The sequence below is a fragment of the Panthera uncia genome, chromosome C2, assembly GCF_023721935.1.
Source record: "Panthera uncia isolate 11264 chromosome C2, Puncia_PCG_1.0, whole genome shotgun sequence".
In the NCBI taxonomy this organism is placed as follows: Eukaryota; Metazoa; Chordata; class Mammalia; order Carnivora; family Felidae; genus Panthera; species Panthera uncia.
In genome coordinates, this window is record NC_064810.1 from 83,296,889 (window position 1) to 83,317,166 (window position 20,278).

The following is a 20,278-nucleotide window of genomic DNA, read 5'->3' on the forward strand; positions in this document are numbered from 1 at the left end:
TTCAACTGCCCAAGCACTAGTATCTTCATCGTCCTGCAAAGAAAGCGAGGGGTTGGTTTTGCCAGCTCTCCAGAGCTTTCTCTGTGATACCTGTAGTCAGAAACAGCTCACCTTGGGGACAGTGCCAGAACCCGCAACTGCCTCCTCCCCTCGCCTGCCTGGATGGTGCCAGTTCCAGCACGACCCAGACAGATGAAGAATGTAAGCAAAGCAGAGGTGGCTCTTGTCTCTGCCGGGGATTGGGGGGGGGGGGGGGGGGAAGACCCACTTCCTCCCCTCCAGAGATGTCCTCCAACCAAGAAGAGCTGCCAAGACCCAAGGTCAAGCCTGTCACACACGTTAACGGTAGAAAGAATTAGGACTAAAATATAAAACCTATGAGAAAGTCCTTACTATCAGGGACTGGGCTCTCTCTCTCACATGCTGCGAATATGTCGTGATTCTATTTCCTGAACGCAAGTGTAATTCTTTTTGAACATCATTATTATTGTTAATATATTGTTAATTTTTAAGAAGATAATACATTCGCATGGTCAAAACAAACAAGATACAGGGTGAGAAAAATCTCGCTTCTACCCTTGCCTTCCACCTGCCTAGTTCCCTTGCTCCCGCCCAGACATTACTACCATATTTAGTCTCTCATACATTCTTCCAGAATTTAGGCAAAAACAAGCAAATGCACATCTATCTTTGTGTTTCCCCACTTTTTACACAAAGAACAAAATCCTAAGCCTCCTGTTTTGAACCTGGCCTTTTGCCATCCAATAAGCACACCTTAGAACCCTTTCCAAATCAGTACAAAGAGAGCTTCTTCATTCATGTTTGTAGCTGCATAATATTCCATAATAGGATGCGCTGATTTGTAGTGAAACTCTTAGTTCTTAGTCTGTTTTCCTGACAGTGAAATAAATAATTGTTTCAGACACCTGAAATTTAAGAAAGCCCATAGACACCAAGAGAGTCAGTAAAGTTGCACCTGCAGAATTTCTGAAGCTTCTTAGAGGGTGGTGATTTAAGAAATACATCTGTTCCATGTAATTGCAAAACGTTATTCAATATATCATGTGCTACAGGAAGAGCAGCCACAAAGCATCTGAGAAAAATTAGAAAAGTATTTGAACCTAAATATGGATTAATTAAGGTAAAGAAGGGAAAAACAAGAGAGGCGGAAAACCAGCTTCGTTTCTGTAACTCCCTTTCAGCTTCGTCAGACTCTTTTCAGTTGTTGGAGAGACCAAGGCTTGTTCAAATAAGGACTCAAGGGGTCTAATTAGGTGGGAAGGGAAGAGACTGAGTAAAGGGAAGGCCAGAAGGAAGACAAGGAGGGCCGGGAGAGCAATGTCCGGATGTTTTATTCTCAGAGGCTAACCTGCTCCCTAAGAAGTGTTTTCATGGTCATATGTTCCTCTAGGCTGTGATTTTACAAAAGGAAATCTTTCAACTTACAACTCAACATCTTTGGCCACAACAGTATTTAAAGGTATGTCCCTTTGTTGTCCACCAACCTTTGAACTGTTGAGTCATGTACATATTCATAATGTCGTGTTTTCCTCTCAGAAGAGGTTAAAAAAAAAAAGAGAGGTTTCATCGCTGGCTAACAATTGATAAGCGCATCAATAAGTACATTTCAAAGTCATTTTAAACTTCCAAATGAAAAGCTCCCAATATTTCTTAGAAGTTGGGATAACCGAAACAGGCTCCCCACCTTTGCACTCTAGCTGGTGTGCAGTGACCTGGGATGTTAACTAATGCTTAGCAAAATTAAAGAAGCTTTACTCGAACATGGATGATAGCAATGTAAATGGGCACCACATTCTGGAGAGCAGTTTGGCCCTATATGAAGAAAGCTTTATTTTTTATTTTTTATTTTTTTAATTTTTTTTTAACGTTTATTTCTTTTTGAGACAAAAAGAGATAGAGCATGAACGGGGTGGGTCAGAGAGAGAGGGAGACACAGAATCTGAAACAGGCTCCAGGCTCTGAGCTGTCAGCACAGAGCCCGACGCGGGGCTTGAACCCACAAACTGCGAGATCATGACCTGAGCTGAAGTCGGACGCTTAGCCGACTGAGCCACCCAGGCGCCCCGAGGAGAAAGCTTTAAAAAATAGTCACGATAAATAGATAGATAGATAGATAGATAGATAAACAAATAAATAAATATTTGCACTCTTAGACTCAGAAGTTTCATTTCTGAGAATCAATACTAAGGACATTTTATACTTTTGCTGCAGGGATGAAAAGCTATAGGAAACTGGAGGTAGCAGGTGTTCTCAAATATTTTGATCTCAAGACCCCTTTATACTCTTAAAAATTATCGATACACCACAGAGCTGTGGTTTATGTGGGTTGTATCTATTAATACTCGCTATATTGGAAATGTAAGTGGAGAAACTGAACTAGAAACTCAATCATTCAAGGGCTTTTCCTCCAGATATTCATTGCTACCTCAGCATGCAGCAGAAGTGTTTTATGAGTACTCTGTCATCACACAGAATATTAATAGGATGGGTATGCAAGGGTTGAAAATTAATAAAATTAATCATTTTTTATTTAAACAATTAGCTAAATGGTTATTTCCATGAATGATTTTGTTCTTTTATGATCTAATTATTTTTTAGCTATAAGCTATTCACTAAGGTTGTCACTGCACTAAGCAAAATTGGGGAACGAAAGCTATAAGACCTAAGGGAAAATGGGTTTGGGGCACCATGCTCAAAAACTTCGTAAGGAACACAGTAAAAAAAAAAAAAGGAAATTAATTTAAAAACAACGGCACAATTTTACACGAGTTCAATGTGCATTTTATAAATATGGTACACTACCTTGAGAGAGACCTGCAGTTTGCTATTGTAGAAGCCAGGCTCTGCCCGCCTGCCAGGTCGCCAGTGGGTTCCAGGCCCATCACACTGTGCAGGAGAGGCACAAAGCAATAACAAACAGAGAAAGAGAGGGGGGCGCCCGGGTGGTTCAGTCGGTTAAGCATCTGACTCTTGATTTAAGTTCAGGTCATGATCCCAGGGTCGTGAGATTGAGCCCCACATAGGGTGGGCTCTACACTCACAGCTCAGAGACTGCTTGGGATTCTCTCTCTCCCTCTCTCTGCCCCTCCCCCTGCTCTCACTATCTCTCTCTCTCTCTCTCTCTCTCTCTCTCAAAATAAATAAGCAAAAAATTAAAATAAATTGAAAAAGGAAAAGAGAGAAAGGTGAAATAAGAAGAGGAAAATGAGCAGAGAACAGAGAAGAAGCAATTTTACAAAATAGGCTGAGATGAAAGAGAAATTGCAGGTGTGGGGGTGGGCAGTGGGATGTTGCAGGCTGCAGTTATGATGAAGTTGTGAGAGGAGAATTATCTGAATTGGGACTAAGAGTTGTATCACCAGATGTTGGTGGCTGTGGCTCCTGTCCTTGTGAGGGTGTATGTGCACGTGTACACAGCCAGGTGCGGTTTTCTGTGTTCACCTGGTATTTCTCCTGTAAGAAATTGGCATCTTACTCAAGTTACTCCCTTGTGCAATTGTATTGGAACAAATTTACATTTTCAAAACAAATGTTACACCAGAACTGACTGTATTAACATGATCTTAAGAAGTCTGGAAACACGTACACCATGTTGACATTAGTTCTGTCTCCATGTAAGATTACAAATGACTTCGATTTTCTTCTTTCTGCTAATGTGTATTTGCTAAGTTTCCTTCAAGCCACATGTATCAATTTGTAATCAGAAATTGGGAAAAAAGCATTTTTAAGTTTAAAAATCCAGCAAAAACTTGTGAGCTGATTTTAAAAATCAGCTAAAATCTATGATTCTCTCTCTGAGCCAACCAAAAATGTTAGTCATCACTTGATCTCTGGGAATCACCCCAGGGCTCTATTCTGCATTGTCTACATCAAAGAATCAAGAAACTACCAGGCACCTGAGAACTGTCTTGCCCAGCCTCCTGATTTTAGGAATCAGAGGCCTGCCTTTAGGAGGTGAAATGACCTGCCCAGGGTCACGTAACTGGTTGGTGACAAAGCTGGAACAAAATCACAAAGTCCCCCAGCTTTCAATTTAATTATTCTTTCCACTCCCCACTGGCTTTAAAAAAAAAAAAAAAAAAAAAAACAGTCACAGAAGTATTGTGGAATTGGGATTGATTTACACTTTTACCCAATCATTTCATTCTAAAGAAACCTAACAAGACAAAATAAAACAAAACTGTCAGCTAGGTGAAAAATAAATTCATGCCAACTTCTTGTTTCACACTGTATGGACAAAGCAACGAATAATTCCGTGGATGTTTCTCTTTCCAACTGGTTGCTTTGGTGTTAGGTTCTTTGTGCCTTTGTGTTAGAAAAACCAAATGTGGGGAAGGTAGGAGGAAGAGGAAGGGAAATCTTGTCTAAAGGCAAATGAAGCTCCTAAAACCCCACTACCCATATAAGTAACTTCATTTGGGCATTAGATTTAACCACACTTGCCTGTACCAGTCAATACAGACCACACAGGAAGAGCCACAGAGCAGTCAGCTTGGCACGACGCGGACAGCAGTTATTCACAAATTCCATGTATTCAAGTTACCTTCAGTCAACAATCTAACAGAAATGAAAGAGGAGGGGAGCCTGGGTGCCTCAGTCGGTTGAGCGTCTGACTTCAGCTCAGGCCATGATCCCCCAGTTCATGGGTTTGAGCCCTGCATCAGGCTCTGCACTGGCAGCTTGGAGCCTGGAGCCTGCTTCTGATTCTGTGTCTCCTCTCTGCCTCTCCCCTGCTCATGCTCTCTCTCTCTCTCTCTCTCCCTCTCTCTCTCAAAGAATAAATAAACATTAAAAAAAAAAAAAAGAAAGAAATGAAAGAGGAAACACAGAGCACTTTTATGCCTCTTCAAAGAAAAAACTGAATTATATCCAATGACACCAAGGTGGTTTTATTTACCCACCTTAAACCAATGACCTATCATCAACTGTTGAAAAATTTCAATCTGTTTGTAATACCCAGCTAATTCTTTATACAACTCATGCGGCCAGAGTCTCAGTAACTATATCGGAGAGGATGTATACCTTTTGAATTAGAAAGGATGGAAAATTTGGCGGGGGCCCAACATCGGGCATTCTCAAGATCCTGATGGGAACTCAGGAGAGAGGCTGGTTTCCGGCCTTCAACAATTAAGTAATCAGCTGCCCTTGGTTACCCTAACAACTCTCACAGACAAGATACCCGGGCAAACAGGCTGCAACAATTCAGGATGCAAAGGCAACGGGAGGGGACACAGGTTCCCAGTTCAGTCACTACCTTCTTGTTTGAGAAAGAAGGAAGTCGAATGATTTTTAAGAAGCCCAGGACTTGGCAGCCGTTTACTGAGGTGCCCTCATTAACGGAATGCATACACAGAGAACCAGCCCAAGAGGGCAACTGCCGTGAGAAAGTCTAAGCTCCCCAGTCTCACCGAACATCATGCTGTCTGACAACTAAGGGCCCTGCTTTTCCCTCAAATACTATTTAGTGATGCCTTTATTTTTGTTTTGTTTTATTTTCTGAGTAATTTTATTCATGGTAGTGCTCAGAAAGTTTAATTTTGTTAACTCTAAATAAATACAAAATCCTACTACTAATAATGAAGAAAATTAAGTTTACAGCAGAATCCCACGACCTGTCAAAACATCATGTTCTACATTTCAAATATATATAATTTTTATTTGTTGAGTACATCTCAGTAAAGATAGAAAAATTGAACAAATGCGTATATAAATAATTCAATGACCAAGAGAACCCAAATCTTTTTTGCTACAAATATATACCTTTATATAATTGAAATGCAACTTTACAAGGGCGCCTGGGTGGCTCAGTCGGTTAAGTGTCTGACTCTTAATTTCGGCTCAGGTCATGATCTCACAGTTCATGGGGTCGAGCCCCATGTCAGGCTCCACAATGAGCATGGAGGCTGCTTGGGATTCTCTCTCTCCTTCTCTCTGCCCCTCCCTGGCTCACAAACTCTCTCTCTCTCTCTCATTTTCTCAAAATAAATAAATAAATGTTGAAAAGAAAGAAAGAAATGCAACTTTATAGCCTGTTGTTTCCACTTTGAATCATATGCTCATAATTTTCCCACAACTTTTTTAGTTATTTACAAACATTGTTTTAAATGATTATATAACATTTTATTATATGCACAGTATACTCTCTGTTTATTTTCTCATTTTTCCAGGATTAGAGATTCAGGATTGCTTCACATTTTCACTACCACAAATACCTTAGAAACAAGCATATTTGAACATACATTGTTTGGCTATATTCTTTGTTGTTGTTGTTATTGTTGTTGTTGTTTGTATAATAATAGCTTTATCAATTTAAATAAATCACAAAAACCCAATGAACTAAGTACAAATTAGGAAATGTAGTGAAATGAGTAATTTGATCAAGGTCACACAGTATGTAGAAAAGCACAGATTTGAAACTAGACTGGCTTAGAAGGGCATGCCATTTTTAAAGGAATTTTGGTAATGATTACCAAGCTATTCAAGAACTGAATTTTGGTAATGATTACCAAGCTATCCAAGAAAGAACATACGAATTTATATTCCCTAAAGAACTGTCTGAGATGTTATGATTCAAAGGCTTCCCTTTCCCAAATATACCCATGTTATGATATTTAAAAATAGAAAAAGCTTTGTATGCCATCATGAAAGAAATGTCAGGCAAGTAGTACCAAACCACATGGTACCTACTCAACAAAAACCTGCTTGTAACAACCTGCAGCGGAGGAAAAAGGGATCTGCCAATACTCAAATTTCGGAAGATGCTGCCATGCTATATGTGCGTGCCATCATCTGGTTGGGTGCCCAGACAATGGTTTTTCACTTTAAAATGCTGAATTAATGGGCCTAGGAGAAATATACTAAGTATTCTAAAGCACATCCAAATAGCTATAAAAATTGGGTCTAAATGAGAGGCACCTAGGTTACTCAGTCAGTTGGGTGTCTGACTCTTGATTTGGGCTCAGGTCATGATCTCACAGTTCGTGGGATTGAGCCTCACATCAGCCTCTGAGCTGACAGCACAGAACCTGCTTGGGATTCTCTCTCTGCCCCTCCCGGCTCCAGTGTGCACACGCGTACTCTCTCCCACTCTCTCTCTCTCTCTGTCTCAAAATAAACAAACTTTAAAAAAAATAAAAAACAGGGGCGTCTGGGTGGCTCAGTCAGTTGGGCGTCCGACTTTGGCTCAGGTCACGATCTCGCAGTCCGTGAGTTCGAGCCCCGCGTCGGGCTCTGTGCTGACAGCTCAGAGCCTGGAGCCTGTTTCAGATTCTATGTCTCCCTCTTCCTATGACCCTCCCCTGTTCATGCTCTCTCTCTCTGTCTGTCTCAAAAATAAATAAATGTTAAAAAAATAAATAAAAATAAAAATAAAATAAAAATAAAAATAAAAAACAAAAATAAATAAAAATAAAAATTGGGCATAAATAATAAAAAGGATAAATAAATTGTCATATATTCATTCAATGAAATACTATACAGCAGTAATAATGGAAGAATGTCATTAACATGCTCTTGAGAGGATAAAGCTCAACACAAAAGTGCATACTGTGAAATTCCATTTATGTAAGGTTTTAAAATAGGTAAAAATAGGGGCACCTGAGTGGCTTTGAGCCACTGAGCGTCTGAATCAGGTCATGATCCTATGGTCATGGGATCGAGCCCTGCATCAGGCTACATGCTGGGCATGGAGCCTGCTTAAGATTCTCTCTCTCTCCCCTGCTTACACTCTCTATATACGTAAAATAAAAACGAAAAAATAGGTAAAAATGACCAATGGTTTTGGAGATAAGTCAACCCTTTGTGGAAGTTTAGAAAAGGTTTGATGACAGAAAGAACATAAGGTAGGCCTCTGAGGTGATGGTAATATTCTATTTTTTATCCAGATGCCATTTTTGAGAGTGGACGCTGGTTTGGGAGGGTTCATCGAGCTCCGCATTCATGACATGCGCAGGTTTCTGGTACGTGTCACATTTCAGCTTTGGGCCCAAGTCAAAATACAGGCACAAGTAAAGCAAATGATCACTTAAATAGACTAAGCTTCTTGAAATAGAACTGAGGGTTATCACCAATTTAGTAAAAACACACAACAAAATCTCATTTGAAGGAAGCCAGTTGTTAAATTTTGGAGGGATGAATTAAAAGCAAAATTTTATTTGACTAGCTTTAACCCAAAGTGACTTTTGGGGGAGTTTTATTTGCTTTGAGAGAAAGATTTTTAATTACAAATGCAATTTCTTTAATAGGTATAGAAATACTCATATTTTCTACTTCTCCTTGTGCCAGTTTTCACAAGTGATCTCTTTTAAGGAATTTGTCCATTTCATCTAACTTGTTGAACTTATTGACATTACATTGTCCATAACATTCCTTTATCTTTTTATTATAGACATTATCCTTTTAATGTCTATATTTAAGATCTTTAGTAATGTCACACTTTTTATTCTTGATATTGGTGATTTCCTTTTTTTCTTACCAAATCTAGTTAGAGTTTTGTCAATCATATAGACATTTTTCAAAGAAAAATTTTAATTTTCAAAGGAAGCATCCTTGTTTTTTATAGTACATTTCATTGATTTTTCTTATTTGTATTAAATTTAATAAATTACTAAATTAATTTTAGCCCCAAATTTAATTATATTAAATAAAACACTAAATTTAAAAGAAACAGAGGAGTGCTCAGGTGACTCAGTCGGTTAAGTATCTGACTCTTGGTTTTGGCTTGGGTCATGATCTCAGTTTCGTGGGTTAGAGCTCCACTCCAATGGCAGTGTGGAGTCCACTGGGATTCTCTCTCTCTCTCTCTCTCTCTCTGCCCCTCCCCAACTCGCACTGTCTCTGTCTTTCTCAAAATAAATAAATAAACTTTAAAAAAATAAAAAAGGAAATAAACAGAATTTGTCACACATGGTTTAAAAAGCAAGATTCAATTATATGATGCCTGGGGGAAAAAAAACTCACTTTAAACACATAAATGCAGATAGGTTTAAAGTAAGAAGATGGAAAAGACAGAAAAGCATGAGAAAATGAAAATGTCTTTATTAATATCGGACAGAGGAGATTTTAGAGCAAGGAATATTACCAGGATAAGGAGAGACATTTCATAAAAGTAGAATATCAATTCGTTAAGAAAACATAACAATACTGAATGTATAATGCACTCATGAGCAAAGTTTCAAAATTCATGAAGCAAAAACTTACACAGTAGAAAAGGAAAAATTAATTCATTTAATTAGTAATTTTCATACTCCTGCCTTAATAGCTGATAGAACAAGTAGACGGGAAATTAGAAAGGATATAGAAGATTAGAATAAAACTACAAAACAACTAGACCCATTGACATTTATAGAACACTTCATTTAGCAGTAAAAAAAATACTTTTTAGACATTTTTAGAATGTCTTCACTGGGAATACAGACAATTGCATACTCTCAGCAGGAAAAACTACAGACCAGAATTTTTTAAAAAATAGATATCTGGGTTGGAAACAGTGGTTTTCAAACTTGGCTATACATTAGAATCATCTGGGAAATGTTTAAAAATATGATGCCTGGGACACTCTCCAGAGCAACTTGATCGGGATAGGGTAAAAGAGGTGGTGACTACATTAGCCTAACAAGGCTAATTCTGGACCAAATTGTTAGATAGTCAAGCTTCTCTTGGGAGGTGTCAACATCCCCTTCTCCACTCCTTTCAGTGAAGGCTTCTTCCCTCTCACTCCATCCCTACCCATGCCCTGAAATGTTTTCCTATTGTGTCCACTTCAAAGCATCCTCTTGGAAAAGAATCATCTTTGTCATGTACTTCTTTACACAAATATGAGTCAAAATTCCTCACATTAAGAATTGAGACTTATTGTTATTATTTTTTAAAGTTTATTTATTTTGAGAGAGGGAAAGAGAGGGAGAGGGAGAGAAAGAATCCCAAGTGGGTTCTGCACTATCAGCATAGAGCTCCACTCAGAACTTGATCTCACAAACCGTGAGATCATGACCTGAGCCGAAATCAAGAGTTGGACACTTAACGAACTGAGTCACTGAGGTGCCCCAAGCCTTATTTTTAAATCATTACCCTCAGTTAAAAGAATTTCAACCATTTGCTTACAAATGGACTTAACATTAAAAAAAAAAGCGTTTTTGGTTGTGTGTTTTGCTTGTTTTTACAAAACCCTTTTAAAGTATATGAAAGTGATCAGATAGGTAACACTTGTAGAATTATAAAATACAAAGTTAGAAAAAAATCTAAGTTGGGGTGCCTGGCTGGTTTAGTCAGTGGAACCTGTGACTCTTGATCTCAGGGTTGTGAGTTTAAGCCCCGAATGGGGTGGAGAGATTACTTTAAAATAAAATCTTTAAAAAAAAAAGAAAGAAAGAAAGATTCTAAGCTGAAACCTCATTTATCTCCATACCCCAGGTATAACACCACCCATCTAGGATGTGATTATCCAGCTTTTGCTTAAATAACTGTAACAAAACTTCTTTCCTCATTCCAGTTTTAGTCAGGCTTAATTACAATAAAGATTTTCATTTCTTACATAATCATTGTACATAATTTGAAAATTATGGAGCAAAATAGAAATTGTTAATGATGTCTTATTAATTTTTAAAGTAATGTGTAATAATATCTACTAAAAGCAAGGGGTACCTGGGTGGCTCAGTTGGTTGAGCATCCAACTCTTGACTTTGGCTCACATCATGATCTCACCATTTGTGACTCGAGCCCCATGTCAGGCTCTGCATTGGGTTAGGGTTAGGGTTGACAGTGCAGAGCCTGCTTAAGATTCTCTCTCTCCCTCCTCTCTCTCTGCCCCTCCCTGTGCCCACACATACACACACACTCTCTCTCTCTCTCTCTGCCAAAATAAATAAATAAACATAAAAAATAATATCTATAATAAGATGATTGAAGAGTTACAACTCCAACACCAAGTGCTATCAATTGGGCAAGATGACTTAACCTTGCTAGGCTTCAGTTTACTCATCTGTAAAATGGGGATAATAATACTATCACATTTACAAGGTTGTTAAGACAAGTTTTAATGAGTTAATGTATATAAAATTTGTGGGAAAATGCCTGGAACAATGTTAACTAGCTTGATTATGATTGGTTGTGGCTTCTCAGAGAAGTATGATGAAAAAGACTCCAGCTCCTTCCAGGTGACCGTGAGTTAGTAGGATCCACCATGTTGTAAGAGAGCACAGGTGCACATGACTGCCAGCCACTCTGAGCTATCCCGTGGCAGCAACTCTACAAGGACGTGTGCAAATTGACAAGTACCAGCAGAGAACAAGATAATTTAACATCTGAGGAATTAAAGGTAATCTAAGTGTGGTTAATTTTTTCCCCTTTTTAAAGAAAAATCTTTATTGTTACAATGTTGTAACTAAGGATTAAAATAAAGTAAAATTTTAAAAGCCCCCACTTATTTTGGATTATAATTTCCATCCACAGTATCCATTGAGGTCTTCCTGAGCCATATGAAATAAACCTCTCTGCTATGGTTTGAATATGTGTGTCACCCCCTGCCCCAAGAACTCTCATGTTGAAACCCTAACCCCAAAGATGCTGATATTAGTAGGTGGGGTGCTTAAATCATGAGGGTGGAGCCCTTGGGAGCGGGATTATTGTTTTATAAAAGAGGCTCCAGGGGTCACATGGGTGGCTCAGTCAATTAAGCCTCCAGCTTCAGCTCAAGTCTTAATCTCATGGGTCATGAGATTACACCCCACATGGGGCTTTCTGCTGTCACTGTAGAGCCCGCTTTGGATCCTCTGTCTCCCTCTCCCTGCCCCAACCCTGCTCAAGTGTTCGCACGTGGCACACACACCCGCTCGCATGCTCTCTCTCCCTCTCTCTCAAAAAAAATAAACATTAAAAAAAAAAAAAAAAAGAGGCTCCAATAAGATCCCTAGCTCCTTCTACCATTCGAAGATGCAAAGAGAAGTCTGTGACCTGGAAGAGGGCCTCAGCGGACCATGATGGCACCATGATCCTGAACTTCCGGACTCCAGAGCTCTGAGAAAGAAGTGTCTGTTGTTTACAGCCACCCTGTTTGTGTTTTGTTATGGCAGCCCAAACAGATGAAGAAATTCTCCCTTGCTCAGAACACTTTACATCTGTTAATTCGCCTTTGTTTCTGCCATTTAGAGAAGAGTTTTCTAGGCAAAAGCTTCCTGCTTTTATGTTCTTAAATGTAATTTATTAGGATAAAAATATTTACCATACTACTAAATATTCTTCAAATAAATTTTCACAGCTTCGTACTGCATCATGATTTACTTCCGAGCCCCTATTGTTGGACATTTAATTTACGTCCATTTTTCATTCAGAAATAAAATGCTAATGAACATCTTTGCTGATAAATTTGTGGGTTCATTTGTGACTATTCCCTCAAGATACTAGGCCACACGTCTGTAATGCCATGTTGTCAATACCCTGGATGACATCAGCATTTTGGGCAACAGCCCGAACACACTGCTCATTCACATGGAGCTGCTGGTCAACCAAAAGAGTCCTCTTTCTCACACTTATTACTGTTGAGCCACGTCTCCACCCCAACCCAAAATATTTTGTTTTGAACTCATTATTCCAAGCCTGTCAAGATTATTTTTTTAAGTTTTTATTGCTTAGCTTACAGAGTACAAGTTCAATGTAAGAAATATGGCAAAAGAGGCACTCTCACAGATGTATATTAAAAATATTTGCTTGCCCACAAATAAAAAAAAACTTTTTTTTTTTTTTGCAGAATTAACACCACGCAGTTTTTAAACTTGCCTGGAACACCCACCCTATAGAAGGAGCCTGTGTGTTATGATACTCCCCTGTCTCACAAAGTAAGACTCTCTTCAAGACACTCCAGAAGAAAAAGTTAAAAAATAAAAAGAAGAGAGGTTAGAGTGGGAGAGAGCCAAAGCATAAGACTCTTAAAAAATGAGAACAGAGGGCTGATGGGGGGCGGGAGGGAGGGGAGGGTGGGTGATGGGTATTGAGGAGGGCACCTTTTGGGATGAGCACTGGCTGTTGTATGGAAACCAATTTGACAATAAATTTCATATATTAAAAAAACAAAAAAATACACTCCAGAAGTCTGGGCTAGGTCAGCCTTGCCTGCCCTAGAACTTCCTGGCTTTCTCCCAAATCAGAAGATTCACAGCCTTTTGGGGATGCCTGAAATGCCCCCTCTTTATGTCCATTCCCAATCCTTATTTCAGGTCTAGCTGCCTCCTTAATGCGAAATCATCAGAGGAATGAGCTCTATTTCTGGCAATACGAATGGGGTGGACCCTATTAGACAACTATAATATCAATGCAGTTCTGATTTCAGCAAATATTTATTGTGGGCTTACTACATGCACAGCTTCAAGCTTAGACACACTGATTGTCTAAAGACACAAAAAAGCTGGGGTGCCTGGGTGGCTCAGTCGGTTAAGCGTCCAACTTCAGCTCAGGTCACGATCTCACGGTCTGTAAGTTCGAGCCCCGCGTCGGGCTCTGGGCTGATGGCTCAGAGTCTGGATCCTGCTTCTGATTCTGTGTCTCCCTCTCTCTCTGCCCCTCCCCCGTTCATGCTCTGTCTCTCTCTGTCTTAAAAATAAATAAACGTTAAAAAAAAAAATTAAAAAAAAAAGACACAAAAAAGCTGCTTCCTCCAAAGAGCTCAGAGTTCAGTGGCTCTGTATCGAATGGGAAGACGAAGTAGAAACACACCTCAGGGAGGAATTCACAAAGAAGGAATAGTTCGTCTAGGAAGCAAAGTATTAAATTTTCAAAGGTAATGAAGCTGTAAGACTAGCTTCATCCCACTCCTCTTGGCAGAGCTGATCACTCTCCTTTTGTATCGGAGTGTGCTGTATCACTACCCCAAGTAGAGCAGGTATCCCACCTTTGGAATTGTTTGTGTGCAGGCCTGTCTCCCCAGCCAAACTCAGTGCCCCAATTCTTGCTGCATGCCTAGAACCAATGCAGTACCTGAACAAAGTAGGTGCTTAGCATATGCTCACTGAAGATGCACATGTTTAAATCTATGCACAGCTGTTGGGGCTCCTGGGTGGCTCAGTCAGCTAAGTGTCCGACTTCGGCTCAGGTCATGATCTCACAGTTCATGGGTTTGAGCCCCACACCGGGTACTGTGATGACAGCCTGGAGCCTGTTGCAGATTCTGTGTCTCCCTCTCTCTCTGCCCCTCCCCCACTCTCTCTCTCTCTCTCTCTCTCTCTCTCATAAATAAACATTAAAAAAAAAATAAATCTATACACAGCTGCCATAGGGGAAATGACTTTTGAAATAACACAGACCCGCTACCTTAAAATCTGCCACTAACTTTTTAAAAATAGTAGTTAAGGAGAGCTGGGAAGAGAACATGAAAATTATTTTAAAATTTGAGGCTAAAGTGTCATTATTACTGTTTTACAACTTTGAAATCACCGTATGGATTTCCTAGCAAAGTGTTTGTGTCTGGGCAGTGAAACCCGTGGGAGTAAAAGGTAGATGCCAAGGAATCTGGGTGACATATTCAGCTCAGATTTCAGAAGGGAAAGAATAAAAGCTCGCAAGTGCTAATCTAACTCCAAACTGACAAAATAAAGACAAATTAATGTAAGCTCTCTGGAAAGTCTGGAGCTGAGTAAGCTATAATGCTTGAAAAAAAATAGGTAAACAGTCCCTTCTTCTGGTCATTATCTTCTGAAGTGCACGAGACATTAAATAAACAGTCATATTATGTTCAAAATACTCCGAAGATGAAAAAGACTGTCAGCCAAGCATTTGCAAAAGATAATGGTGAAGAAAAGACAACATCGTAGAAGTAAGACATCCGGAAAATAAAATCATTTAGCAGGCTTTCAGAACTGACAGGTTCTGAAGGAGGCAGGTTTCTTCCTACCTAAATTTTTTTAAGAAAAAAAAGCTCATGAAAAACAATGTTTTGTTGTTTACTTATTTATTTTGGTGCCTTAAGGGCTGGAGGGGATTTGGGACCTGCTAGTCTAGCTCTCCCTCTTCCCGGCTAGCAAGTGAAGAAACCAGAGCTGTAGGGACTTTTCAAAGTCAAGAGCAGGGCAAGGACTAGGGTCTCAGTCTAGAGCTTGTGGTCCAGTGGCCCAGATCACAATAAGCACATTGTCATCCCCCGAATTTGACTCAAGGGGCCATGCTCAGAGGGCTTAGGGAAAACTCTAAGGTTTTTAAAAAATAAACCACACAACAAGGAAATGCACTAGACTGGATCCTGTATCAGGGCAAAATCTGCAAAGGACATTATTGATATAATTTTTGAAATTTGAATATCAAAAATGGTATTTAATAAGTGTTCAATTTCCTGAATTGATAACTACAGTGGTTATGTGAGAAAATGTCTTTTTTCATAGGAGATACATGCTGAGATATTTAGGCATAAAGAGGCATAATGGGTGGAATCTGTTCTTGAATGGTTAGGAAAAAAAATACATTTTTTTAAGTTTATTTATTTTGAAACAGAGAAAGCATGAGAGATTGAGAGCATGAAGTGGGGAAGGGCAGAGAGAGGAAGGGAGAGAGAGAATCCCAAGCAGGTTCCATGCTGTCAGCACAGAGCCTGATGTGGGGCTTGATCCCATGAACTGTGAGATCATGACCTGAGTGTCATGACAAGAGTCCAACACTCAACCCACTGAGCCACCCAGGTAGCCCTAATGGTTAGAAAAAAATAATACATTTTTTATTTAAAAAAATTTTTTAACATTTATTTGTTTATTTTTGAAAGAAAGCACAAGTGGGGGAGGGTCAGAGAGAGAGGGAGACATAGAATCCAGGCTCCAAGCTCCAGGCTCTGAGCTGTCAGGGCACAGCCCAACGTGGGGCTCAAACTCACCAACTGTGAGAGCATGACCTGAGCCAAAGTCAGAGGCTAAACCTACCGAGCCACCCAGATGTCCAAGAAATACATTTTCTAAAGAGAAAGAAATAAAACAAGTTTGACAAAATATTGGCAATTAAAGGATCTGGGTGAGGGCTATACAGGAATTCTTCATACAACTTCTTATAACTCGTTTGTACATTGAAATTATTTCAAATGAAAAGCTTTCAAAATATTTTAAAAACTAGATGTTCTGTATATTTATTCTGGGCCACTGAGCAAAAGTACCTCCACGATCCCACCCTGACCAGGCCTACTCTGAAGGAGAAGGGACAAGCACTTCCTCTGCACCCTTTGCAGTACCCAGAAATCCCTGCCAGACAGAACGCCGAGCCACCGTGGTCAGTCAAACCCTCCAGTTGAGTCAGGATCAACTAGAAATACCTGGGAGGCAGCCAAGTTAGTGCTCTGCCACCAGACAATATTAGAGTCCTAGCTTTGCCTCTCACTGGCTTTGTGACTGAGGGCAGGTTGCCTGACTTCTCTGCATCTCTGCATTTCCATCAAACATGGCTCAAGTACCTCCTTCACAGAGCGATGGTAAGGATTAAATGACATAATGCATACAGATTTCTAAGCCTGGCACAAGATAAATTTTTTTAAAGGTTTATTTATTTTGAGAGAGAGAGAGAGAGAAGCATCACAGGCAGGGGAGGGGCAGAGAGAGGGGGACAGAGAATCTTAAACAGGCTCCGCCCTGTCAGCAACCAGTCCAATCTGGGGCTTCAACTCACGAACCAGGAGATCTTGACCTGAGACGAAGTCGGACGCCCAACCCACTGAGCCACCCAGGCGCCCCAGAAGATACATTTTCAGGGTGGAAATTGTTATGATTATTATCAGGTCTGAGTTTAAATGTACAGGCTGCCAGAAAACATCTCATTCACTCACTCATTTGCTTCTTCACTCAGATCTGCAAACTTGTATTTTGACAACTGTGCCAGGCATACGGTGTTCGGCAATGTGCATGATGATTCCCTCCTCAGAAGGCTTACATTCTAGGGGGATCAGCAGGTAAATAGGCAATTACACCAAATGTGAGACCAGGAATGTGAGTGGCCAGTGTGAGAGTATATTCAGCATAGGGTAGGGACCCTGGGACAGGCACCTAAGTCAACCTGAAGGGGCCAACAGGGAGGTGCCATCTGGGCTGAGACCTGGAAGATGGGTAAGAGGCAGGCAAAGGTGGGTCAGTGGGAGCAGGAAACCTATACAGAGAGGTGGTGGTGTCCTTCAGGAAACAACAGCACAGGTATATACCAGCAGAGGTGCTATTTGTGCTGGAGATGGGGAATGAGCGACATTTCTGGGCATGGGTCTAAACAGGAGGTTAAAGCCAGAGAGGGGACCTCAAAGTGTTAAGGAGCTCAGGTTTTCCTGAAGAAACTTCTGAACAGTCGTGGGCAGAACAGATGAAAACAGATGAGAATTGTAGAAAAGTTACTCTGGCTATAACCCCTTCCTCCAAGATTGTGGCTATGGATGGAACCCTGGCTGGAGGTGATGGTGATAGCAGCTAGGCTAGATTCCAGAAGAATCTGGAGAGAGAATAAAAGGATTTGGTATGTGCCTGAGGATAGATTAGAAAAGGAAGGGGTCTAGGAAAATCTAGGTTTCTGGGTCATGAAAGCTATCTCATTGACTGGATGGTGGCCCCATTAATTGAAACTAGAAATTGCTGAATTTATCACCATGTGGGGTGGCGGGGGGTCGGGAGGTGGGGGCGTGCCCCTGGGTAGGAGGAAGGGATAGAGAGAAAATGGGGCAGAAGAGTGTACTTCTAAGGAGGTTGAAAGTGATGTAAAGATAAATTTCCCCCTTCTCACGGTTTGCCAAGGGCCAGGTTGACAAATTAAACATTTCGAGAACTTGTAATCCTCCCGCTAAGAACTATGTGAAGAAATAGCTGAGAACTAAAAAAATTTTAAGACGAATACATTCTATGAGCCAGCAATTCCACTTCTAAAAACCCGTCCAACGACTATACTGACATTTGTGAGCAAGAGAAGAACATACAAAGTTTACCAATGTGGAATTAATAAATCAACTATGATACAACCTGCCTATGGGGTACAAATAGCTATTAAAAGAATGAGGTAAATCTACATGGGGAATGGAAAAATCTCTTGAAATGTACACCAATCATACTGCATTTTTGCTTTCTTTTTTTCTTATTTTGTTTAATGTTTATTTTTATTTTTGAGAGAGAGAGAGAGAGAGAGAGAGAAAGCACGAGCGGAGCAGGGGCACAGAGAGAAAGGAAACAAAATCAGCAGGCTCCAGGCTCCAAGCTATCAGCACGGAGGCCCGCGCAAGGCGGGGTTGGAATTCACAAACTGCAAGATCATTTCCGGTGGCCAAAGTCAGACACTTAACCAACTGAGCAACCCCAGTGCCCCTGCATTTCTGCTTTCTAAAACACTCCATGTAGGTGTGGGAATGGAGACTACATTATGTATGTGTGCATGTGTGTGTGGTATACAGAAATGGAAAGATACACATTAAACTACTAACATCCCAGCGATGAGAGTAAAATGGAGACGATAAAGTTAGGAGGAGGATAAAATGGAACCTATATTTGCATTCAAATATTGTTTTGTTTCTTTTATAATAAACTTGCCTTCATGTTGCATGTGTATATTTTTTTTAAAAAAGCATCTAAGAGTTGGAGGAGGACTTTGGGAAATGCAAAGAACTCATTCAATACATATTCATTCAGGTCCAATTATGTATCAAGCACTAATTAGACACTGGGATACCACAGTGAGCAACAACAGCAGCTGTGCTTCCTTCATGGAGTTTATGGTCTAGCAGTGAAGACTGACCACTAAACACATGATTATAATAAGGAATGACAACACCTTGGCCAAGAGTAAGCACTGGGTCCATATGAGGCACATAGGAGGCCCAGGAGAAATCAAGGATGGCTTTCTGGAGAGGGTGTCATTGAATTGAGACCTGGAGCAGGAGTTAGGAGAAAATTTCCACCACTGGATGGAGGCTGGAGAAGTGGGAGAGACAGAAGTGAGAGAGGAGGCTGGAGGCTTAAGCATGCAAGTTTATGAAAGGGCATAGAATTTGCCATGCCATAGAGGGGCACCTGGGTGGCTCAGTCATTTGGGCTCCCAACTTCGGCTCCAGTAATGATCTTGCAATTTGTGGGTTCGAGCCCCACAGCAGGCTCTGTGCTGACAGCTCAGAGCCTGGAGCCTGCTTTGGATTCTGTGTGTGTGTGACTCTCTCGTTCTCGTTCCCTCCCCTGCTCACGCTCCATCTCTCCTTCAAAAATAAATAAACTTTAATTTTTTTTAATTTAAAAAATAAAAAGGATTTGCCATGCCATAGAATTTGGATCTTACCTTTACCATGAGAACCACTGACAAGTTTCAAGTGAGGCAGTGAAACCGTCAGATTTGCCATTGCAAATGATCACGCTGTCAGCAGCCATTCTAAGTTGTATACTCAGACACACGGATGGGATCAGCTGGAAAGAAAAGAGGAGAAAAGAAGATTCAGGCTTCCAAGATTCAGCTTCCTGGTTCGGAAAAGAGACTGTAGAAGATCAAGTGTGGCTACGCTCAACTAGTTGACCTAATGCAGACCAGAGATGCAAGTAACAGAGGTGGTAAAGAAGCAGTTCACAGTCTGTTAAGGAAAAATCTGTTATAAGATGGCTGACAGGACTGAGAAGGGAATTCCAGTCCTTGTCAGAAGACTACCCTTGCGGGATTTCCTTCCTACCCTGCTTGCCACAGGCACCAAATTACTACTAATGAGGGGTGCAGAAGTAACAGACTGTAAATTGTCCCCTCTGTTGATGCTCTGGGCTCAGATCTCTGGAGAATGACCTCCTCTGGGCCCACCAGTGTAAAATAACCCTCTTTCCTTCCAAGATCTCCGAGTGCCACTTGGTTCTTCTGCCGGGTGATCCAGACCAGTTTCCGTAACAGTATGCAAGGTAAAGAGATAACCAATATACAAATAATTGTATGGAACATTCAGGCGGGGTGACGTGAACGTTAGAAATGAAGTCCGAACACTAGCTCTGCAGCATGAAGGAAGGTGTAGCTGATCCCAGCTGCAGAGCAAAAAGTCTCTTGGAAGAGGCGGTATTCTAAATAGGTGGTGAAGGATGCATAGGACCTTCAAAAGACAAAAATACACAGTAGCGTTTTTTGTTAGAGGGAATTATGTGGGCATAGGCACAAAGACAGAAAAGTCCAGAAAGAGGTTCAGTGGTGAGTATGTCCTAGAAAGCAAGATGGGAAAGTGAGTTGAGAGCAGACACGGATTATAACAATAGCTAACAGGAATGACACGCATGCCAAGCTCTGTCTTTCACAGCACTTGGCACAAAACATACGTTCT